The sequence below is a fragment of the Musca autumnalis genome, unplaced genomic scaffold, assembly GCF_047663935.1.
Source record: "Musca autumnalis isolate F117 unplaced genomic scaffold, ASM4766393v1 scaffold_4, whole genome shotgun sequence".
NCBI lineage: Eukaryota > Metazoa > Arthropoda > Insecta > Diptera > Muscidae > Musca > Musca autumnalis.
This window is the reverse complement of record NW_027411977.1, coordinates 220,320,365-220,333,122: the sequence shown is the minus strand read 5'-3', so window position 1 is coordinate 220,333,122 and position 12,758 is coordinate 220,320,365. Positions and strand designations below refer to the sequence as shown.

The window sequence follows — 12,758 nt, the reverse complement described above, 5'->3', positions numbered from 1 at the left end:
TGAATGTACGAAAATCTTGCATAAATTTTATTATGTAGAAAAATATGTATATTACACACAGAAAATTGTCTTCGTTATCATCATCTACATAAAAAACCAAGAGCAATCTGCTTTCACCTGATCTGTGAAAAAAGAAAAGTACATGAAAGGAAATTAAATAAATTTCAACTTGAATTGGTTTGCAGAGAAAATATTTAAGTAGAAAAATAACTGTAGAAAATTAGTTTGAATTGGACAAAATTGTAACTAGCAGCCAAATATACAGATATTCAAACTCCTAGGGAGTTATTCCAATCAAATTGTAACTTAATTAAATTAGGAAGAAGTACCCCTTCCACTCTTCTAAATCTTAATCAATTAAAGTCATACCTTAAAATATATCCTTCAATAACTCTTTATAACAACTCACTCAAGAAGCTAGAAATTACTTGTAAGTGGGTGTGAGTGTTCGTTTCTCACAGCCCCTTAGCTAAATAAATTAAAACTTGATTAATTGCACTTCAACTTAGACGTGCGAAAACTTAATTTAGGAAATGAAATATATCCACTTGACACTTTTGTACATTTTAGCAAGTGTTTTAAATAGTACAGCGGAGTAAAGATAATTTTGAATGCATTAAATAAACTTCAACGCCAAAGTTTACTTTCCTGAATTAATTCCATTCAGCAAGAACTTCACAGTCTTACAAAGTTGAGTTGTTATAAATAGTAGTTAAAAGAGATATGTTAAGCAACTTCCTAATATAAATAAATTACCTTTAGGTGGAATAACTGCCCAGATGTCCAAATATTTGTATATTTTGCACCAATTCCTATTTTGTTACAGTCACATAAATTTGCCACAGGTGCTATATTTTTAAATAAATTTTCCCCCCAATCCAATGTAAGTTACAATTTATTTTATTTCTTTTCGCATACTTTTTTGTCAATGCTCAGTTTAAAGCAGATTGCTCTTGGTTTTCTATGTTGATGATAACGATTTTGTTTCTCCCTGTAATATAATTTTCTACATAATAAAATTTATACAAGATTTTCGTATATTCATTTCCGTTTATTTGTTTGTGGGGGAGGAATGAGGAAAATAAGCAGTGGGAGTTGTAGAATTAAAACGAAATTTTTCAGAATATTTTACTGTTATTATGGACAATTTTAAATACAAACAACCATTATAAAGTGACAAATGTTTAATAGAAAATATGTAAAACTTTTTTCTTTTTTACTCAAAAGCAGGTGAATAAGTGCACTACATCCAGACCAACAACAATGTTTCATCATTTATATGCTAAACTTGTAATAAAGATTTTTACACATTCATATATTTCCCTTCGCTTCACAACTTTGAGGGACTTTCCATTTGATAGAGCCATATTTTATGTGCACTTGTTCTAAATCACAGACTCCAATAGCTAAACAATCATTGCTGTCGATAAAACATTGGCATGGTAAAATCCACGCTTAGTTGACTGATAGTCCTTGAAAAAATGCTCATTAAAAATCCACGTTTATTGCGCTGATGATCTTTGAAATAATATTCTTTAAAAAATCCAGGACTGATAGTCCTTGGAAAAAATTCTCTAAAAAATCCAGGTTTAGTGGATTGATAGTCCCTGAAAAAATATTCTTTAAAACAATCCACGTTTAGTGGAGTGATAGTCCTTGAAAAGATATTTTTTTAAAAAATCCACGTTTAGTTGACTGATAATCCTTTCAAAAGATACTCATTAAAAAATCCACGTTTATTGGCCTGATGGTCCTTGAAAAAATATTCTTTAAAAAATCCACGTTTAGTGGACTGACAGCCCTTGAAAAAATATTTTTTAAAAAAATTCAAATTTAGTGGACTGACAGTCCTTGAAAAAATATTCTTTAAAATCAACGTTTAGTTGACTGATAGTCCTTGAAAAATTATTCTTCTAAAAAACTACGTATATTGGACTGATGATCGTTGAAAAAATATTTTTAAAAAAAATCCACATTTATTGTACTGATAGTCCTTGAAAAAATTTTATTTAAAGAATCCACGTCTATTGGACTGATAATATAATTGTTCCACAAACATCCCAGAAGGGACAAGGGAGACTTCTCTCATATCAATGAGTGCACCCCGATTCATATTAGCTCAATGATATGGGACCTACTGTTTATCGCCGAGTCCGAACGGCGTGTCTAAGACAAAACTTGTAGAGAAGTTTTACAAGGCTGGAATACTCAGGAAATTTCGCCAACATTACTGAGGGGTATTTTGCCACCGTTGAAAAGTGTTTTGATGTTGACTGGCCGGGGAATCGAAGCCACGACTTTAAGCGTGCAAGGCGGGTGTGCATACCATTGCACCACGTTGGACTGATAGTCCTTGATAAAATATTGTTTTAAAAAATTCACGTTTATTGAACTGATACTCATTGAAAAATATTCTTTAAATTATCCACGTTTATTGGCCTGATGATCCTTGAACAAATAATCTTTGAACAATTCACGCTTAATGTCTTGATGATCATTAAAAGATATTCTTGATGATCTCTGAAAACATATTCTTTAACAAATCCACTTTTATTGGCCTGATGAACCTTGAAAAAACATTCTCCAAGAAATCCACGTTTATTGGTCTGATGATCCTTGCAAAAAAATTCTTTAAACAATCAACTTTTTTGGATTCTGGTGATCCCTGAAAAATATACTTTAAAAAATCCACGTTGAAAAAATATTCTTTAAACAAACCACGTTTATCGTCCTGATGATCCTTGTAAAAATACTCTTTAAACAATCCACGTTTATTGGCCTGATGATCATTAAAAAATATTCTTTAAAAAATCCACGTTTATTGGCCTGATGATCCTTGAAAAAGTGTTCTTTAAACAATTCACTTTTTACAGTGTTTTATTTTGGCCTCTGACGATCCTTGAAAAATATACTTTAAAAATTCTCCTTGAAAAAATATTCTTTAAACAATACACGTTTATTGGCCTGATGATCCCTGACAAAATATTCTTTAAACAATCCACGTTTATTGGCCTGATGATCCCTGACAAAATATTCTTTAAACAATCCACGTTTATCCATTTTTATTGACCTGATGCTGCTTGAAAAAATATTCTTTAAAAAATCCACTTTATTGGCCTGATGATTCTTGAAAAAATATTCTTTAAAAAATTCATTTTTATTGATCTGATGATTGTTGAAAATATATTCATAAAAAAAATCCTTGTTTAGTGGACTGATAGTCCTTGACAAAATATTCTTTAACAAGTAAAAAAGTATCAGTCGGCTTTGCCGACAGAGATATACCCTCAGCCTGTGTATATTGAAACAATTTTTTCCCAAAATACGTATGTATTTAGGGGGTTTTAAAAATTTTTGGCGTTTGAACCGACAAAAATGTTGATTAGGATTAAAGATCAAAAGTTTTGCGGAGGAGATACTAAAAGGAATGGATCGACATTGACCGTTATGGAAGTGGATCTCCAGCCACAACATATGGTGCCATTGGGGGTTTTTACACTCTTCGGGCTATTTGCTCAAGAAGTATGGACTTGCCCCTAAAAAACTTTAACCATCGTAATTGAAGCAGCTCCAACAAAAATCAAAGTGATTCGATATTAAGTCTTAAAGTGAACTTATCCGAAATTTTGTGTGGGAGGTACCGGATGGAGTGGACCAATATTGTCCATATTTGAACCTGATCTATATCTGGTATATATATTAGGATGTGTAAAGTATAGACCAATTCGGCCACTCCCTTCAAGAGTTACCGTACGAACAATTTTTCCGAACATCTGTGGGGGAGGTACCTGAAGGAGTGGACCGATATGGCTTATCTTCAAACTTAAACTATGTTTGGACAAAATATTACTAAGGCCAAATTTTGGACCGAATCGGCAGATCCGTTCGAGAGTTATCATGCGCTCCAACCACCTCACACGGTGTCATAGGGGGTTTTTGCAACTTTCATGCTATTTTCTCAGGAAGTATGGACTTGCCCCTGATGATACTTGTACCGTCGTATGGGGGGCAGTGAATACAAGTTGCTAAAACAAAAATCAAAGCGATTCGAGAGATGGCCCTAAACTAAACTTTTCCGAAATTTTGTGTGGGAGGTACCCGAAGGAGTGGACCAATTGAGACCATATTGGAACCTCATATTACTCTGGTAGAAAGTTTACGCTATACAAAGTATGGACCAAATCGGTCACTCCCTTAAACAGTTATCGTACGCACAAACTTTCCGAACATTTTCGAACTTTTGTGGGGGAGGTACCGGAAGGAGTGGACCGATGTAGCTCATCTTCGAACTTAAAAAAATATTACGAAAGCCAAAATTTGAACCGAATCGGTTCATCCGTTCGAGAGTTATCGTGCGCTCCAGCCAGCAGGACAGACAGACAGACAGACGGACGGACATGGCTAGATCGACTCCAAATTGTCTGAAACACATTTCGTCCAAACATACTTGGGGTCTAAAACCATTATTTCGATGAGGCACATTTTCATCGTATCAAAGTGTATATACCCTCCTTAGCCTAAAGGCCGAGGGTATAAAAAATACCCATGATGATCCTTGAAAAACATATTTATTAAAAAATCTAATTTTATTGGCCGTTTGACGCTTGCAAAAATATTGTTTAAAAAACCACTTTTATTGGCCTTATGAAGCTTGAGAAAATTATTCTTTAAAAAAACAACGTTTATTGGCCCGATGATCTTTGAAAAAATATTCATTAAAAATCCACGTTTATTGGCCTGAGGATGCTTGAGAACATATTCTTTAAAAAATCCACGTTTATTGGCCTGATGATGCTTGAAAAAATATTCTTTAAAAAATCCACGTTTATTGGCCTGATGATGGTTAAAAAAATATTTTTTAAATATCCATATATTCTTTAAAAAAAAAAATCTAGCTGAATTTGCTTATATGTAATTTATTGGTCTAATGATTCTTGAACAAATATTCCTTATAAAAATACATTTTTTATTTAAATGAATTAATCGAGCGTAATGAGATTTGTATTGAAAAAGTGAATTCTAGCGAAGTCCCACATACCCAACCAATATGCTACGATCGTTTCGCTGGTGGTTTAATTCAGCTCATCAGGCATATCGGATCCAACATTGTTTTCCTGATGACGCTTTATAAATATACTCAAAAAATGTACTTTTATTGGCCTTATGATGCTTAAAAAATATTGTTTAAAAAATCCAGGCTTATTGGCCTTATGATGTGTGAAAAAATATTCCTTGGCCTTATGATGCTTGAAAAAATATTCTTTAAAAATCGAAATTTATTGGCCCGATGATATTTGGGAAATATTCTTTAAAAAATCCACGTTTAGTGGACTGAAAGTCTTTGAATAAATTGTTCATAGAAATCTACCTGTATTGGCTGATGATGCTCGACAAAAAATTCTGGTTATAAAAATAAATTTAATTATGAATTCCCTTAAATTGTTTTCAGACTGAAGATTACTGTAATTAATTAGTCATCCGTTTTTGTGATATGATATTGTCATAAGTAATTTTACGAACTTCCATTAATTTGATAAACTATCAACTGTTTATGAAAGTCAAACTAATATTTAATCTGCAGCTTATTTAAATATTTCAATATTGTTGGTACGTGCAACATAACTCATCATATTTTTTTAAGAAGGATCATATCATATACAGTTACATTAAAAAACGGAAAACATCACATTTAACGTTTATAAGTCAATTTCCATTAATTAAATATACAAATATATATCAAATATGTACATACTTACACACGCAGTTCAAAATCTTTATTTCTCGTTGGATTTTTTTACAGTTTTTATAGTAAATTTATAACATTTCTGCTGCGCTAAAAATCCAACTCTGTACGAATAATTAAAAAGTAAACTACAAAACCATAACTATCGTCTGTCGCCCATAAATATGTATGTCTTGCTCTTTTTTCAGTTGTTGAATATGTGTTCCGCAAGATTTATTAGCGTATGACTCCGACTACAACAATAAATGTCTTAATACCCAATGAAGCCTTCGAACATATTCTACCACTAGTCGAGGATTTTTTTTGTATTAAGTTTGTTGTTTTTAAAATGGTACATCACACCTTAGTGATTGGCATTACAATAGTATATACCACTTCTATGTACCTGGTGTTGATGTATGGAAAATTTAAATTATGAGCCAACAGATTTTTATGTGTGAAGTTTGTTCAGAGTAGACCTTACTTCACTTTTACCTCACGGTATGGAAAATCTACCAGTTAGCCAGCCATCATCTGTATATGGCAATCCATTAAAAAGGTGTGGTGTAGGCAAATCATCTTTCTACCTTGAGGACGATAAAGAAAAAATAGTTGAAAAAAAAAATTACAATAGCAGGAGGCTGCAGTTGGTTTGAACACCTGGGAGTGATGTTCACGGAGGGTAGTAAATAATTAATTTTCTGGATATTGTTTATGGTTTTGTAGACTTGTGGTTTCTTTGTAGCTACTGACAGGTTCATAGGTGGCTGCAGCTTTAAGCAAGTGTAAGCCTTTTCAAAATAAAACAAAAACAATGCTTTGTTACCGTTTTGTACACCAAAAATGTTTCTTAATTTTCTTAATATCTCTTCTAGATAGATATGTGGTTGGGTTTTTCTTTAACTACCAAACCTATTCATATCTCAAGTTTCTCAAGTGTCTAGAGAAGTTTATTTATTGTTATGCGGTTTCTATTACGGCATACCTTTATTGCCATAGTATTGGTATAACAAAAGCAAACTTTAAGGTAACGCAAAGAAAAATAACATACTTTTAGGTAGCAACCTACTCTAAACTTCACAAGAGATTTTCTTCCGTGATTATGTTCTTTCATCGTCATAACGTTGTTTTATCTTATCATTTCTGTAATTTGTTTCAATCAGTAAGAATTTTATATGCAAATTTTTCTTCTCATCATGATTTGCTGTTCGCTTTGGTCGTCTGGCTTTTTTATTAATTCATTCTCTTAGAAATTACTCAAAAAGTTGAAGTTTTGAATTTCGTTGAGATGATATTAAGAATCAAGCAAAGTGAAGAACTATTTTCTTCTTTCCTTATGGCAAGTCATTCCATCATGTTATCTACTTTCGTTCTACACTTTGTGAATGATGATGATATTAAAATAAATATTTTCGTTTTTCCATTGCGTTATAATTAATTGAAGCAATTTGTCATCATCTTGTCATGGTGACATTTTGAAGTTTAATGATTGGTGCTAAAGATATTTTATAGATTGAATTACAACAAGTAAGAAAGGTGTTAAATTCGGCCGGGCCGAACTTTTTATACCCTCTACCACCTCTGTATTGAAGTAAATATAAACAATTACTAAATACTAAGCTCTTTCTTTACGTTAAATATAATTCCTGGGAGGAGAATAATATCTTAACTGATGATAATCACTTTGTACTAATAATTTTCTGATATTCCGAAATACAAGGTTACATCCACTTCAGAAGGAAAATGTTGCAACATTCTTTAAAAGAGCTCATCGTTGTCCCTTCAATCCTCTGACTAAACACAATACGAAATTATAGCAATCTCAGTTCGAAAATGTCCACAACAAATTTCTGGTGGAATGTTTTATACCCCCAACGAAGACTAAATACTGTTTTATGGGGACCATATGAGGACGTTGACCTATACCGACAAATTTAAGGTGGAAAGCTTTATATGTAATACTATGAATGTATGTGATACTATGTATGCACTTTCCTTTCAAGTCATCTGGAAAATTTTTATTTTTCCAAAATTTTCTTTAATTATCACTCTTTTATTTCAGATAATCAAAAAACCATTGAATTACATAGGAGGTAAGACGACAAAAATTATCAGTCAGCTTTGCCGACAGAAACATACTCTCAGCTTGCGACATAAAGCAAACTTAATATGTGCTGCTTTTTTCAACACAAACATTAACTTCTCTGACCAGAAAGTTTGATGAAAATTTTAAAATTGTTTTGTGTTCTAGCCTTTTGTAATTTTGGCTCAGCTTATAAATGCAGTGCAATGAATGTTTTAATATTTTCCACATTCTGGGTCCAAACTCACATTACTCTTTTCTGTAGCCTTTGGACCGTTCTTATATCGTATCTTTAAAGATCATTTTGTTTGTTGTCACTTGCTTTAAGAAAAGTAGGGAATAAAGGTCGTTTACCTGGGATTTGTTGCTAGACCTTTCATTTAAAATGTATATTATATTATGTAAAAATATCAATATCAAGCCAAAAAACCAAAATACATTCATCAATTTTACTCAAATCTCATTGGTTGATTTGAATTTGCTTTAAAATTTTACTTTTTGGTACTTTTTCAACTACAGAATGGTTATAATAACGAGCCTTATTCTTTCATGATTACCACGACACAGATACCGACAATTTTTAAGTGTCAATAGCTTTTAATATTACCGTATTTTTCGGTAAGTTACCGACGAAAATATACCTGTCGGTTTTATTTACCCATAGCAACAATGGGTTACTTCATCATTTTGCGTTTTAATTTCTACCAATTTTTGTCGGTAATGAAAAAACTGTTACAGAATTCCAGTACATGTATCTTTGTCGTTAGTATTTTTGTGAGGTGTGTATGTATAAGTAATTAATGCATCATGGTAGCCAATTCTGAATGAATGACATTTGTTTATTTGTGAATATTGGTATAATATTTTACCAAGCCATTTATTTTGTCAAACCTTTAAAATATCCTTCAAGGGTTGACGTTTTCAATTTGTTTAAATTTACAACTTAAATATATGAATTTACATTAATTAATTTTTTTTTAATGTGTGGTCCGAGTATCCGATTTGTCTTTGGACATACTTCGTACAAGTTATACAAAACCCAGTACTTCAACTTTGATCTTAACCATTCACATAGAACTGTTTATATTAAAATATCCCATCTACAAGGGACTACGTCTAAGAGTCTAAGAGAGAAATAGTGCAATATTAACACGTTCGCGGACGTGAATGCTATAGCATTCCGATGCAAAATGACGTGAATGCTATAGCATTCACATTGTCAGCCAATTTTTGTTCATTTACTTGTATACAATCTTAAGTTTTGGTGATTAATATACATAATACGATTTACTTCAACAAGATACATTCTATAATAAATAAAAAATAGTAATAATAATCAATAATTAATAAATAAAAACAAAAAAACTAATTTCGAAAATAATTGGGTGTCATGTTTTTCACCTCTCTGAATTTGCTTGCGTCCGCGAACGTGTTAATAGTATACAATTTGGCAAGTTCAGAAGCTAATTATGTACATTGATTGCATATTAACATGATATTAATTCTAAACACAAAGAGCCCAAGTGAGTGACATTTTAGTAGATAAAATAAATTTTCATGAGGACAGCTTTTTTGAAAATATGCAAAAGTTTTCCCCTAAAATGTTGCATTTTCATAATGAAAATTTTCAAGCAACGAGAAGATCAATGAAATTATCGAACAACTGCATGCACAATTAAATGTATTATAGTTTGCGCATTAATCACATGAAAGTATGACTATAAGGATGGTATTAGAAAATGTTGAAAACTAGCTTAACGTCCTATATTGCTATGTACACCATTTTAAGGCCTTAAACTGGGAAAACGTAAAATATTCTTTTTGAATAAGATTTTTTTTGGGAATGAACCACTTTTTTGGATCAAATGGCTTTGGAAATAATTTTGTATATACAAGTATTTTCATTCAACATTTTAAAATTTCCTACAATAACCCACATTAGTGCATAATTTGATGTCTGTCTACTGGACTTGATGTTCGTACATTATTATATGACACATAACATTTTCGGTAGAAATTATATTAAAGTGAATGGTAAAATTAGCATTCAAGTATATGTCCTGTCGAGCAGATATGATGTGATAATGAGTGTTTCCTGTTATATGTTCACGTGTGTATACGATTGATGTTGTTTACACAATTTTGGTTATAAATGTTTGCTTATTATTGGAAACAATGACAACCAACCTGTGCATATTGGTCGCAAATGCGATTTCTTTGGTCAAAAGTCAATTTTTTGCATTTTTCGCTTTTGTTGTTTTCTTCGCAATATGGAAGTGTACTTTCCAAAACAAAAAAAAAAAAAAGATTGTAGAGAGCAGTTTACCTTTAAACAGAATAATATGTATTTTTGCGATTATTTTTAATTAATGTTTCTTAAAATAAATTTCTCTTTGAATTTCACATGAACTATTAATTCTTCATTAGTAATAATCACCATGTAATTTGTTAAATACAACTATGAAATAATTTACCACTATTTAGAATATTTAAGTGGCAACATTGTAAATGATTTTTATCCGTGCTTTTGTTGTTCCTTTTCTAATAAGGCTGCCGTTAGTCAGCAATATTTTTTCTTCTTCCTTTCTGGTTTTGCCATCTTCACGAACAACAGCACGGATCACACCATTGAATACCCAATTATAATCTATATATATAAAAGAGCAGTGAGGTGAGGTATTCACTGACTGACTGACTGATTCATCACCGCCCAGACGAAACGGCTGAAGCTAGAAAGTTGAAATTTTGGGTGTAGGTTGCTGTTGGTATGTAGGGGTGAGATAAGGCTGGGTTTTTGGAAATTCGACCCAGAAGTGTACGAAAAGTACTAAAAGGTACTAAATATAGTACCCTTTGTATTAGGGAAACGGTAAGAACTAGAAGTCTGATATTTGGAATGAGGGTAACTGATGGAGATCTAGAAAGATATACCAAAGGGTTTTTGGAAAATCGACCTCTAAGTGTACGAAAAGTACTAAAATTTACAAAATTTAGTACCAATTGTATATTTTGAACGGATATAGCTAGAATCATGGAATTTGGTATGGAAATCAAGGTTGGGAAGTGGTGTTGATGTAATTAAATGTTTTTGGAAAATCGTACTAATGTGTACGAAAAGTACTAAATGATACTAAATTTTGTACAAATTATATTTGGGTGAACGGATAGAACTGGAATCCTGAAATTTGGAATTAAGATTACTGTTGAAGTGTATGATTGAGACATGAGGGTGATTTTGGAAATTCGTACTTATGTGTACGAAAATTACTAAATGGTACTAAATTTAGTACAATTTGGATTTGTGTGAACGGATGGAGCTGGAATCCTGAAATTTGAAATTACGGTCAATTGTGGAGAGTAACGAAGAAAACTTTTTGGAAATTCGAACTTAAGTGCACGAATAGTACTAAATGGTACTAAATTTAGTACAATTTGGATTTGGGTGAACGGATTGAGCTGGAATACAGACATTTGGAATGGGGGTTACCGATGAAGAGTAACAATGAAAGGTTTTTGGAATTAGAACTATAAGTGTACGAAAAGTAATAAATGTTACTAAATTTAGTACAATTTGGATTTGGGTGAACGGATAGAGCTGGAATCCTGAATTTTATAATGAGGGTCACTGATGGAGAGTAAAATTGAAAGGTTTTTGGAATTAGAACTATAAGTGTACGAAAAGTAATAAATGGTACTAAATTTAGTACAATTTGGATTTGGGTGAACGGATAGAGCTGGAATCCTGAAACTTGTAATGAGGGTCACTGATGAAGAGTAAAAAATAAAGGTTTTAAGAAATTCGAACTACAAGTGCACGAAATGTACTAAATGGTACTAAATTTAGTACAATTTGGGTTTGGGTGAACGGATAGAGCGGGAACACAAACATTTGGAATGAGGGTCACTGATGAGAGTAACAATGAAAGGTTTTTGGAAATTCGAACTATAAGGGTAAAAGTACCAAATGGTACTAAATTTAGTACAATTTGGATTTGGGTGAACGGATAGAGCTGGAATCCTGAAATTTGGAATGAGGGTCACTGATGAAGAGTAACAATGAAAGGTTTTTGGAAATTCGAACTATAAGGATACGAAAAGTACTAAATGGTACTAAATTTAGTACAATTTTGATTTGGGTGAACGGATTGAACTGGAAAACAGACATTTGGAATGAGTGTCACTGATGAAGAGTAACAATGAAGGTTTTTGTAAACTCGGACTATAAGGTACGAAAAGTACTAAATGGTACTAAATTTTGTACAAATTGGATTTGGATGAATGGATAGAGCTGGAATCCTGAAATTTGAAATTAGGGTCAGTGGTGGAGAGTAACAAAGAAATGTTTTTGTAAATTCGAACTATAAGTGCACGAAAAGTTCTAAATGGTACTAAATTTAGTACAATTTGGATTTGGGTGAACGGATTGAGCTTGAATCCTGAAATTTGTAATGAGGGTCACTGATGGAGAGTAACAAAGAAAGGTTTTTAGAAATTCGAGCTATAAGTGCACGAAAAGTACTAAATGATACTAAATTTAGTACAATTTGGATTTGGGTGAACGGATATATCTGGAATCCTGAAATTTGGAATGAGAATCACTGTTAAAGAGTAAAAATGAAAGGTTTTTGGAATTCGAACTAAACTTATACGAAAAGTACTAAATAGTACTAAATATAGTACAATTTAGATATGGGTTAACGAATAGGGCCGGAATCCTGAAATTTGGAATGGGGGTCACTGATTAAGAGTAAGAAAGATGTACCAAAGGTCGAAAAGTCCTAAATGGTAGTGAGTTTAGTCTGATTTGGATTTGGATTTGAAGAGCTGGAATCCTGAAATTTGGAATTAAGACTACTGTTAGAATATAGAATTGAGATATGGAGGAAGCTTTGGAAAATGGTACTAATGTGAACGAAGCAGTACTAACTGGTACGGAATTCGCTGTATTTGCGG

General features: G+C 32.2%; 1 pseudogene; it reads left to right on the top strand.

Annotated features, from left to right (window-relative positions):
- Nucleotides 1-12,758, top strand: part of LOC141403250 (uncharacterized) — a 242,385-nt pseudogene that overhangs the window by 91,277 nt on the left and 138,350 nt on the right.